General features: G+C 40.1%; 1 long non-coding RNA gene across 1 annotated transcript; it reads left to right on the forward strand.

Annotated features, from left to right (window-relative positions):
- The first annotated feature begins 481 nt into the window (after positions 1 to 481).
- On the forward strand, positions 482 to 9,772 carry LOC132376996 (uncharacterized). Its single transcript, XR_009506498.1, has 4 exons — positions 482 to 1,253; positions 1,434 to 1,494; positions 7,793 to 7,839; positions 8,549 to 9,772. It is a non-coding gene; the product is annotated as an uncharacterized LOC132376996 (long non-coding RNA).
- The last annotated feature ends 306 nt before the right edge of the window (positions 9,773 to 10,078 follow it).

A 10,078-nucleotide genomic window follows, 5' to 3' on the forward strand; every position in this document is an offset into this window, starting at 1 on the left:
GGTTGCCCAGAGGCCCGACTTCCTGTGTATGACGCCGAGCCGTAGGATTGCGGGCAGGAGCCAAGTTCTCCATACAGTAAAGACCCCAGTGTGCCTTGGTTATAGTAATATACCTGGCTTCCTTCCTGGCAGGGAAGTGACAGGCGGCTCTGCCCCTGATTTGGAATCTGAGATGGTGTTCCCTGAGCAAGGCTGGCAGAAAGCGATGGATGTAGAGGGACCATGTTCTTGGCGTCTGAAGTTTTATCATACTGGGCTGCCAGAAACATGGAGGAGGCAGCTGTGTGGCGGTCAGTGAGTGCCAGAGTAAAGTCTCCGAGTGAAGAAGAATTCTTTTCAGTGCTTGCTGTGATGTCCCACTCAAGAACACCTGGATAGGAAGCAGCTGAAGTGGAGATCTGGCTGTGGTCCGTAACTCCAGATAACATAGTCGTGCTAGAATGTTGGTAAAGGTAGGCACTACCCATGAGTGTCTGGAAAGGGGTACCAGTAGCCGATGCCGAACTGACGGCAGGGGCAGAGACTCTGGAGAAGTTGCAGACGCTTCGTGTTAGGGAAGTTGCATTGCTACAACAGATTTTTAAGCAACAGAGCAATCCAGCCAAGTTTATATTTTAGAGAGAGAACATCTTCCATGTGGAGGATCAGTTGAAATAGAAGAGATTGTTAGAATTGTAGGGCGGTAGTATTCCAGGCAGGAGATGACGAATGCCAGACACCACCTAGTCACAGACATAGCTTTTGCAGAGATCAGCTACATGTTGTTGTTTTTTATTTACTCTCTCATATAATTTTTTTTAAGTCCTGGACCACAAAATACTGTGGCATCGTTGGAAAAATCTGAGACTCGATTCTAGTCTTTTTTCTGTTTGCCTGCTCTGCAGCTTGGGCTTAACGTTCTCAAGCCTTACTTTTTCATTGTGAAATAAGAACGGTGCTACTTAACCCGAGAACTCCCCAGGCACATAGACCCGTGGCGTGTGAGGAGCAGTGAAGGAGAGAAGGAATGGAAGTGCTTTGGGGACCCCAAGAGCCCTTCAGAAACCGTTTGTTCTTTTTAATATTGAGCATTAAAAGTGAAGGCATTCCATTTGTTTCACTCAAAAACAAATTCTGTTCTTCTGATAGCCTGTTTTTTTTTTCCACTCCCTTTTTCTATAGTCAGATCAGTTCCTGATGGGCATTCTCCAGTCCACACTATTGCATCTGATTGGAGGCTATGCAAAATTTCCCAGAGACAATGAATTTTGACGGTATAGTAGTTAATTCTTTATAGTACGTTCCTGCAAAAACACTCTTTTCTTCAGAGTTTTTCCTTTTCAGGATAGTGGTAGTGTTGTGGTAACTAATAAAGGCTACTCTTCAGAAAATTGTATAACTCGTTTTTAGTGTATCTACTTCGCTTACTTAATTCCATATTCCCTGTTTTCTAGACAGACTTCTTGGTGTCCACTGTACCCATGGTTTCAACAGGACTGGCTACCTCATGTGCAGGTGAGTTGCCAACCCCAAGAGGCAGAGCATGTTTAAATTGTTCTGTTTACAATAGTAATGTAAGCTAATGTAAGCTGAATGCAAAAAATGCAGTCAGAGAAGTGTATGAAGTGGAAGGCAATTTTGCCCCCTACTCAGATGTTACCACCAGTAATAATTTAGCACATATTTTTTCAGACGTAAAAAATGCAGATATAAGCATATACAATGGTCCCTTGGTATCTGCAGGGGGATTGGTTTTAGGACTCCCCATGGATCCGAAAATCCTCGGATGCTCAAGTCCCGTATGTAAAATGGTGTAGTACAGTCGGGCTTCCATATCTGCAGGTTATGGAACCGTTGGATATACAGAACTGACTGTACCTGTGATTTAATGGTATAGTGTTTTAGACATTCTGGTTTATAATTTAATATATGGAGGACATCTTCGTCTGACAATATTTGGAGACCTCATTCTTATTTATTTATTATTCTTTTTTTTCCTCCAAATTTGCTTTATGTAGTTGGATATAAATAAATGAGCACAAACTTAAGCAAGATACATGTAACAATTTAATAGAACCTGATACTCTTAATTCTTTCAGTGTTTCTCCAACTCATCATGGGGCTCGTAAGAAAAGTAACCAACATGGATACTACTACAGTTGAATGTCAAATCTTTAAGTGCTTAGGACATACTAAATCCTTGTATAATGCACTTATGAGGAACCCTTCAAGAGACTTGTGTTTTGTATGTAGCAAAAAGTGTTAAGAGTCAAATATTCAACTCAGTATAAAATAATAAGAAACACTTCTGATTTGTTAGGTTGAGATTGCTTCTCCTTTTACTAATGAATGATTGTTTTAGCTGTAAGATCACTGAGCTGAACAAATATGTCACCTTGGAGTACATAAGGAAAAATAAACACATGCTAAATGGGTAAAACATTACAACTACATCTTTACTAGACCATCTCTACTAACGCTTCAGAAGCTTAGAGATTTAGAGTGTTCTTACGTTAATTGCAAGAAAAATAGAAAGAGAGAAATTCCTTCTTTTTTGAGATCACAGCTGTGAAGTCGTGATTATACAAATTCTTCATTTGTGTGCAAAACATGAAACACATTTCTCTTAATTCTCCCTGCTTAGAATTGTCAGTCAACTAGCAGGACTTTCCTTCCAAGAAACAAGAGACTGAGATGTGTTTTATATAACTTCAGTAACCTCAGCACTACAGTAAGAAGACATGCAGTATCCTTTTGCTGTGCTTCAAGACAACAGGGAAGGAGGTCACAGGAAAGAAGAAATCAAAATGGTTACAACTGAGAAACTTTTCTCAGTGTAACCATGGTGCCACTTTCATTTTTACATAAGCATGGTGGCATAATTCAAGCTCAATACATCAGAATTCTTAATATTTAAAATTTACCTTGACTTTTAATTATCACCATGTTAACAACCAAAATAATTTGACGAAACTCATAAGAAAGGGTAATGTTAAACCCCACTTTACTAGAGTTAGTTTCTGGACACATTAGCTCATTTTTTTTTATAGAAGAGGGACAGTGAATCTCAGTTGGCTTACAAGCTAGGAGATCACTTTGAATTCTGCATTTCTTAACTGCAAACAGATATAGCACTTGTAACAGGTTATAACTGGTTTTCAGCTGGTTTTCAAGCACAGAGCCAGCCCCAACAGTAATAGTACACTATTGAAAAAGACCTAAGGCAATGAATTCCATTTCCAGTGGAAAGAAAGAATCGTATGGTCTTGGACAAACAATTCTGATGGTTTACTTAACAGTCACTTAGTAGTTCTTCCTTGCTCATAGAACTTTATGACTTTTTTGAGGAGTGAAGCATTCAGCTTGAGTGGATAAATCCTTGTTAGGCTAAGACAATCATTATCATATCCCTCTTTGCCATGAATTGTCTTATGAATGGTCATATCAGTCTGTTTTGGCAAATGAGTAATTAAGGGAAGGCTGTTATTGTGCTTATGAGAATGATATTTTTCTCTGAGAAAAGATAAATAGGCATTAGGAAAATGACCATTTGGGCTCTTTTTCTGCTTCCTCCTTGTTTTGTGAGAATATGATATTTGGTTTTACAGCAGCCATCTTGTGACCCTGAGATGATCATATGCCAATAATGACAAATGGTAGATTAGAAAGAACCAGCAAAGACAGAAAACAGCAACGTCAATAGTAACAAGAATCACAGCAAAAGAACAATGGGACCTTAACTTGTGGAGTTCCTATAAAGTAAAAAATATAAGTGCTCTATGTTTATTCTAAAACAAAAAAAGAACTATGCAAACCAGCTTAAAACTCCTTTTTTTGTGCCAGTGTTCTAAAATGTGGCTTTTCATAAAACCTTGACCCAAATGCCAGCAACTTCAGAAAAGAATTTGGGTAGGGGGAAGAAGAAAGTTATCTCACTTAGGAAAAACAACCACTATCTTTATCCTAATCTTTGGCACACAGTTGAAACATATACAGCTGCTGTAACACTTTACACAATTCCTATGTACTGGAGGAATAACAAGATCTAAATAACAATTATATTTTTCAACACTGGGTGAAGGCTTTACATAAAAATACCATCCTCCTTTTTCCCCCTAAATTTCTAAAATATCACGTGCTTTTCCCCAACATCTGCAGCCGTTCAGGAATTTTTAGGAAACTTTCATGCATGATCTTAATTCCTAATCCCTGGCTCTTTGGGCTCAACCACAAAAGATCAAAACCACCAAAAATGATGGTTCACTTGAAGTCAGGTGAGAGACACTGGCTCAGTTAGTCTCGTAGGACAAAAGCAGTGCTGCATCAACTGTCTCCATGCAGGAGGGGCACGTGAAGGATCTCATCAGCCAGTCATCTGTACAGCCCAGGTGATCTGCATACACAGCAGAAATCAAATTGGGTTCTCATAAACAAAGTGCATCATACAGATCACACACTCCCCGATCTTTTTTTTAAATATTTGTTTTATTTTATTTATTCATTTATTTGGTTGCGCCGGGTCTTAATTGCAGTCGGTGGGCTCCTTAGTTGTGGCATGCAAACTCTTAGTTGCGGCATGCATGTGGGATCTAGTTCCCTGACCGGGGAACGAACCCGGGCCCCCTGCGTTGGGAGTGTGGAGTCTTTAGCCGCTGCACCACCAGGGAAGTCCCCCGGATCCTTTTTTCTGATCCATTTCTTCCAGGGTCATAAACTCCTTCAGGCTGATCCTGTATGAGGCCTATTCTTTGAGCTATCCTAATTTGCTCCTCTCAGCTGAGGTGCTAGGCGAGTCTGACTAGGTGTTGGATGAGAGACCAAAACTGGAACTTGATCCAGATATGGCAGCAGCAGCTCCTGATCCAGCTCCGTCCCCTTGCCAAAGCTAGCCCAGTCGGATTGAGACTTGTGAGGCAGGGAGATGTCATCCGAAGTGGGGGACTTAAGGCAGTTCCCCATCTTCCGGGGCTTGAGTGTGTGATCTGTGTGCTGTTTTGACAGTCTCCCAACCTCATTCTTTTTTTTTTTTTTTTTTTTTAATTAGTTTATTTATTTATTTATTTTTGAATTTAAAAAATTTATTTATTTTTTATACAGCAGGTTCTTATTAGTTATCTATTTTATACATATTAGTGTATATATGTCAATCCCAATCTCCCAATTCATCTCACCACCACCGACCCCCGCCCTGCCCCGCTTTCCCCCCTTGATGTCCATACGTTTGTTCTCTACATCTGTGTCTCTATTTCTGCCTTGCAAACCGGTTCTTCTGTACCACTTTTCTAGATTCCACATATATGCATTAATATATAATATTTGTTTTTCTCTTTCTGACTGACTTCACTCTGTATGACAGTCTCGAGGTCCATCCACGTCTCTACAAATGACCCAAGTTCGTTCTTTTTTATCGCTGAGTAATATTCCATTGTATATGCGTACCACATCTTCTTTGTCCGTGCACCTGTCGATGGGCGTTTAGGTTGCTTCCGTGACCTAGCTATTGTGAATAGTGCTGCAGTGAACATTGGGGTGCATATGTCTTTTTGAATTATGGTTTTCTCTGGGTATATGCCCAGTAGTGGGGTTACTGGGTCATATGGTAATTCTATTTTTAGTTTTTAAGGAACCTGCATACTGTTCTCCATAGTGGCTGTATCAGTTTACATTCCCACCAGCAGTGCAAGAGGGTTCCCTTTCCTCACATCCTCTCCAGCATTTGCTGTTTGTAGATTTTCTGATGATGCCCATTCTAAGCGGTGTGAGGTGATACCTCATTGTAGTTTTGATTTGCATTTCTTTAATAATTAGTGATGTTGAGCAGCTTTTCGTGTGCTTCTTGGCCATCTGTATGTCTTCTTTGGAGAAATGTCTATTTAGGTCTTCTGCCCATTTTTTGATTGGGTTGTTTGTGTTTTTAATAGTGAGCTGCATGACCTATTGATATATTTTGGAGATTAATCCTTTGTTGATCGGTTTATTTTTTTTTTTAAGGCTGCATTGTTCCTTTGCTTACTGATGAACATGTACAAGTCAGAAGTTTTTGATATTATAAAACATCAAAGTAATGAACATTCCTGTGTGAACATCTTTGAATATATATGCTTTGTCTCAGTTAACTTCACTCAGAATGGGACTTCTGCATCAAGGAGTTTATGCCCTTATGCTTTTTGTGGGTGTTGCTACACTGTACCAATGTATGGTTGTTCATGCAGGAAACACGTATTGAGCATCTGTTATGTTTAAGCACTGTGCTGGGTGCTAGCAAAAAGACTTGAGAAATTTTGTGAGTGAGGAGACTTGACCTGCCTGCCCTTTGTGAATTCTAGCAGTCCAGAGAGGGAATAGCTATTCAAGAATCACACTCTGCATGTAGAATTACAACTCTGACAGGTGCCAAGGAGAGGGACATGGTACCATGAGAGCATATTTTAGGGAGGATTTGATCTCATCATGGAGATTAGAGAAGGTTTAGGGATGTTTCAGCTGATATCTGAAGGATGAGTAGGTATTAACCAGATAGGGACGTTGGGGAGAGATTTCTGAGCATAAGGAATAGCAAAAGACCCTCTAAGAGGAAAGCATATGCTGTGTTGGAGGAACTGGCCAGGAAGGTGGGGCCGTTGGGGGAGCATGTCATCATAATGGAGCTGCAAGTGTGGGTAGGAGCTCGATCGTGCAGGCTTATGTTTAAGGTTTCAGACTTGAAGAGTAATAGAAAACCATTGAACTATTTTTGTTGAAGGTGAGTGTGTGGAACATACCCAATTGCATTTTCAACCTATCGTTTTGCTACCGAGTGGAGAATACACTGCAGGGAGAAAGAGTGGAAGCGAGGAAGCAAGTTAGGAGACTTGTGTAGAAATTGGGCATAATGGTGGCTTGGACCAGGGTATGGTGGTCATTTTGGTGGAAAGATGTGGACAGATTCTAGAGGTATGTAGGCAGTATCATTGTCAGCACTGGTGGTGGGTTGAGGATGAGGGTGAGGGAGAAATAGCTGTCAGTGATGGTGATTCCTAAGTTTCTGGCTCCTATGGTTGGTTAGATAGGGTTTTTTAGATATGATGTTAATATTTGTCCTAATTTGTCTTTTGTTATTTGTTGGTTCTTGATGAATACTCTTGTCATATTAAGTCTCCTGTTTTTAGTGTACAAAGCATTTTGACCGAAACTGACCGTTGTATGTTATCAGATAACTTTTTAACATCTGCCAGTTTGGTCCTGTATTTTATTCTCTTTCATTTATTGATTAAATTGTTGTATTAATGTAAATAACTATATTAATAGATTTTCTAAAGTTGCGTTATCCTTGCATCCTTGGTCCTTGGAATAAAGCCTGTTTTTTTTTTGTTTGTTTGTTTTTTTTTTTGGCTGTGTTGGGTCTTTGTTTCTATGCGAGCGCTTTCCCTAGTTGCGGCAAGCGGGGGCCACTGTTCATCGCGGTGGGCGGGCCTCTCACTATCGCGGCCTCTCTTGTTGCAGAGCACGGGCTCCAGACGCGCAGGCTCAGTAGTTGTGGCTCACGGACCCAGTCGCTCCGGGGCATGTGCGATCTTCCCAGACCAGAGCTCGAATCCGTGTCCCGTGCATTGGCAGGCAGATTCTCAACACTGCGCCACCAGGGAAACTCCGGAATAAAGCCTTTTTGTAGTCATGGTATATATCATGCTTTAATAATTATTGATTAGATATGCTGATATTTTCTTAGGATTTTTCTATCTGTATTTGTAAAGCACAATTGGACCTTTTTTTGCAAAAACTTGATTTTCTTTCCTTTTTATTTACAAATGACTCGAATTTTGTTGTTTTGTAGATATTTGATTGATGTAGAAGGCATGTGGCCAGATGATGCAATTGAATGTAAGTATAAGGGTTGTCACTACTTTTCCCTTGTTATAAAATTTGAAGGGAGAAATGTAAGGGAATTTCTCAAATTTTGGAAAAATAGAAAAGTCTGTAATTCATTTGTTCTGACATACGATAACCTTTTACCAAAAGTTTATAAAGGGATGTATCTGGAAATAGCAAGATATAATAGCCTGAATAATTAGTCAGTGGATTTCAGCATTTTTTTTTCTTTTTTAAATTTATTTAATTAATTAATTTACTTTTGATATTATATCCACTGCCCCACCAAGGAAGTCCCTTTTTCTTCCTTCCTTCTTTCCTTCCTCCCTTCCTTCCTTCCTTCCTTTAAAGCTCCAAGTCATTTAAAATACATGACTTCTTACTAAAAATCTCCAGTTCATAGAACCAAGGGGTTTATAACTTCTCCTTTAAAAGTGATATTCCTGGGACTTCCCTGGTGGTCCAGTGGTGAAGACTCTGCGCTTCCAATGCAGCAGGCGTGGGTTCAACCCCTGGTTGGGGAGCTAAGATCCCACATGCTGCGCAGCCAAAGAACTTTTTTTCAAAAGTTATATTCCTGTATTATTGACTTTAGTGGTTTAGATTTTTTTTTTAATGTTTAGAAGATTTCAGTTTCTTTACCAGGAACAAACAAAACGTAATGTAAAACTAGTTTTGCAGAAACGATTTCCATCATTCTCTTCTTCCCTTTCTCCTGCAGACTGGTGTTTTATCTTTACAAGTTCTCCGTCATTCCATAAGAAAGCTGCTCGTCTTCTGGTTTCATAAGAGATGGTGAACAGTGGTAAAATATCCAGTTGACCGAAATTTCTAGAGTACACTTCAGGGAGCGAGTGATGGGGTGGAATGTTGGGGCAGAGTGAGAGATACAGATTCTGGTGAGACTGAGAGTCATGCACAAAAATTACTGGGCTGTGGTGAAGGGAGAACAAAACTAAATCAGGTTCCTGCTGGTGGACAGGAAGCCAAGATGAAGAAGAATGGTGCGTAGCTGGGCAGTGTAATTAGGCCCCTAAGTGCTGTGTCTCCTGATAGTAATTATGAACAGAAACCAAATAATAGTTACTAATAACATGGAGGTGACCAATCCTTGAGAGCTGAGGCAGAGAGAAGGAAAGATGGCATTATGCCTTGTCTCTGGTGCCTTGAGTTTCCCAGGCTGGTTTGTGACCAATCTTGGGTGAAATCATAACTAAGTCATTTCTGCTAAGGTGATCAGCTTTCGTGGGGTCCTTTCTCTGCACTCTGTCCAATGGTAAAGCCCACTGGTTTATGCCTCCTGGAAAACAGTTATTCCAAAGCAGTATAAGTGAAGCATTGATGAAACAGCCATGAAGAGCATGTTTCCACATGGCCTCGCACCACCTTTTCAAAGTGCTGTAAAACTTTTTTCATCCAAAAATCAGTAACAGAAAAGGATTGGGATCAAATCCCGTACAGAGGTAGTGTAAGAAAAAAGAGAATAAGGAGCAGAATAGCATGTCTTCAGACAATAAAATCAAGTTGGAAAAGACAGGTCCACAAAACAGATCAAAACTGTAACCTATTATTTCAAAGTGGGCTAAAAGATGTTAGGAAAAACAATGCGAAAGATGAAAGAACATGGATCGAGGAGGGAATGGGAAGTTATTGTTTAGTGGCTATAGAGTCTCTGTTTGGGATGGTGGAAAAGTTCTGGAAATGGTAAATGCTGATAAATGCCACCTATGGGTGTTTGGTTTTAGTTGATCTTCTTCCATGAAAGGGTTTGGAGAGATTCAGAAGCTATGCTGCTGCCTCCATCTTTCTGATGTCCTGCTCAATCTTTTGACATAATTATTTTGAATTTGCACAGTGGTGATGGTTGCACAGCATTGTGAATGTATTTAATGTCACTGAATTGTATACTTGAAAATGGTTGAAATAATAAATTTTGTTTTATGTATATTTTACCATAATAAAAAAAAGATGAAAGAACAGCATAAACCAGAATTAGGTAAGATGATAGAACTCAAGACAGAATTCAAAATAAAAGAAAAAAGTTTCAGAAATGAGGACTAAATTTAAAATAATACAAGAGTGGGGACTTCCCTGGTTGTCCAGTGGTTAAGAATCCACCTTGCAGTGCAGGGGATGCAGGTTCGGTCCCTGGTTGGGGAACTGAGATCCCACATGCTGCAGGGCAACTAAGCCCGCACGCCGCAACTACTGAGCCCACGTACTCTGGAGCCCACGCGCCACAACTGGAGAG

This window comes from Balaenoptera ricei, chromosome 13, assembly GCF_028023285.1.
Source record: "Balaenoptera ricei isolate mBalRic1 chromosome 13, mBalRic1.hap2, whole genome shotgun sequence".
Lineage (NCBI taxonomy): Eukaryota > Metazoa > Chordata > Mammalia > Artiodactyla > Balaenopteridae > Balaenoptera > Balaenoptera ricei.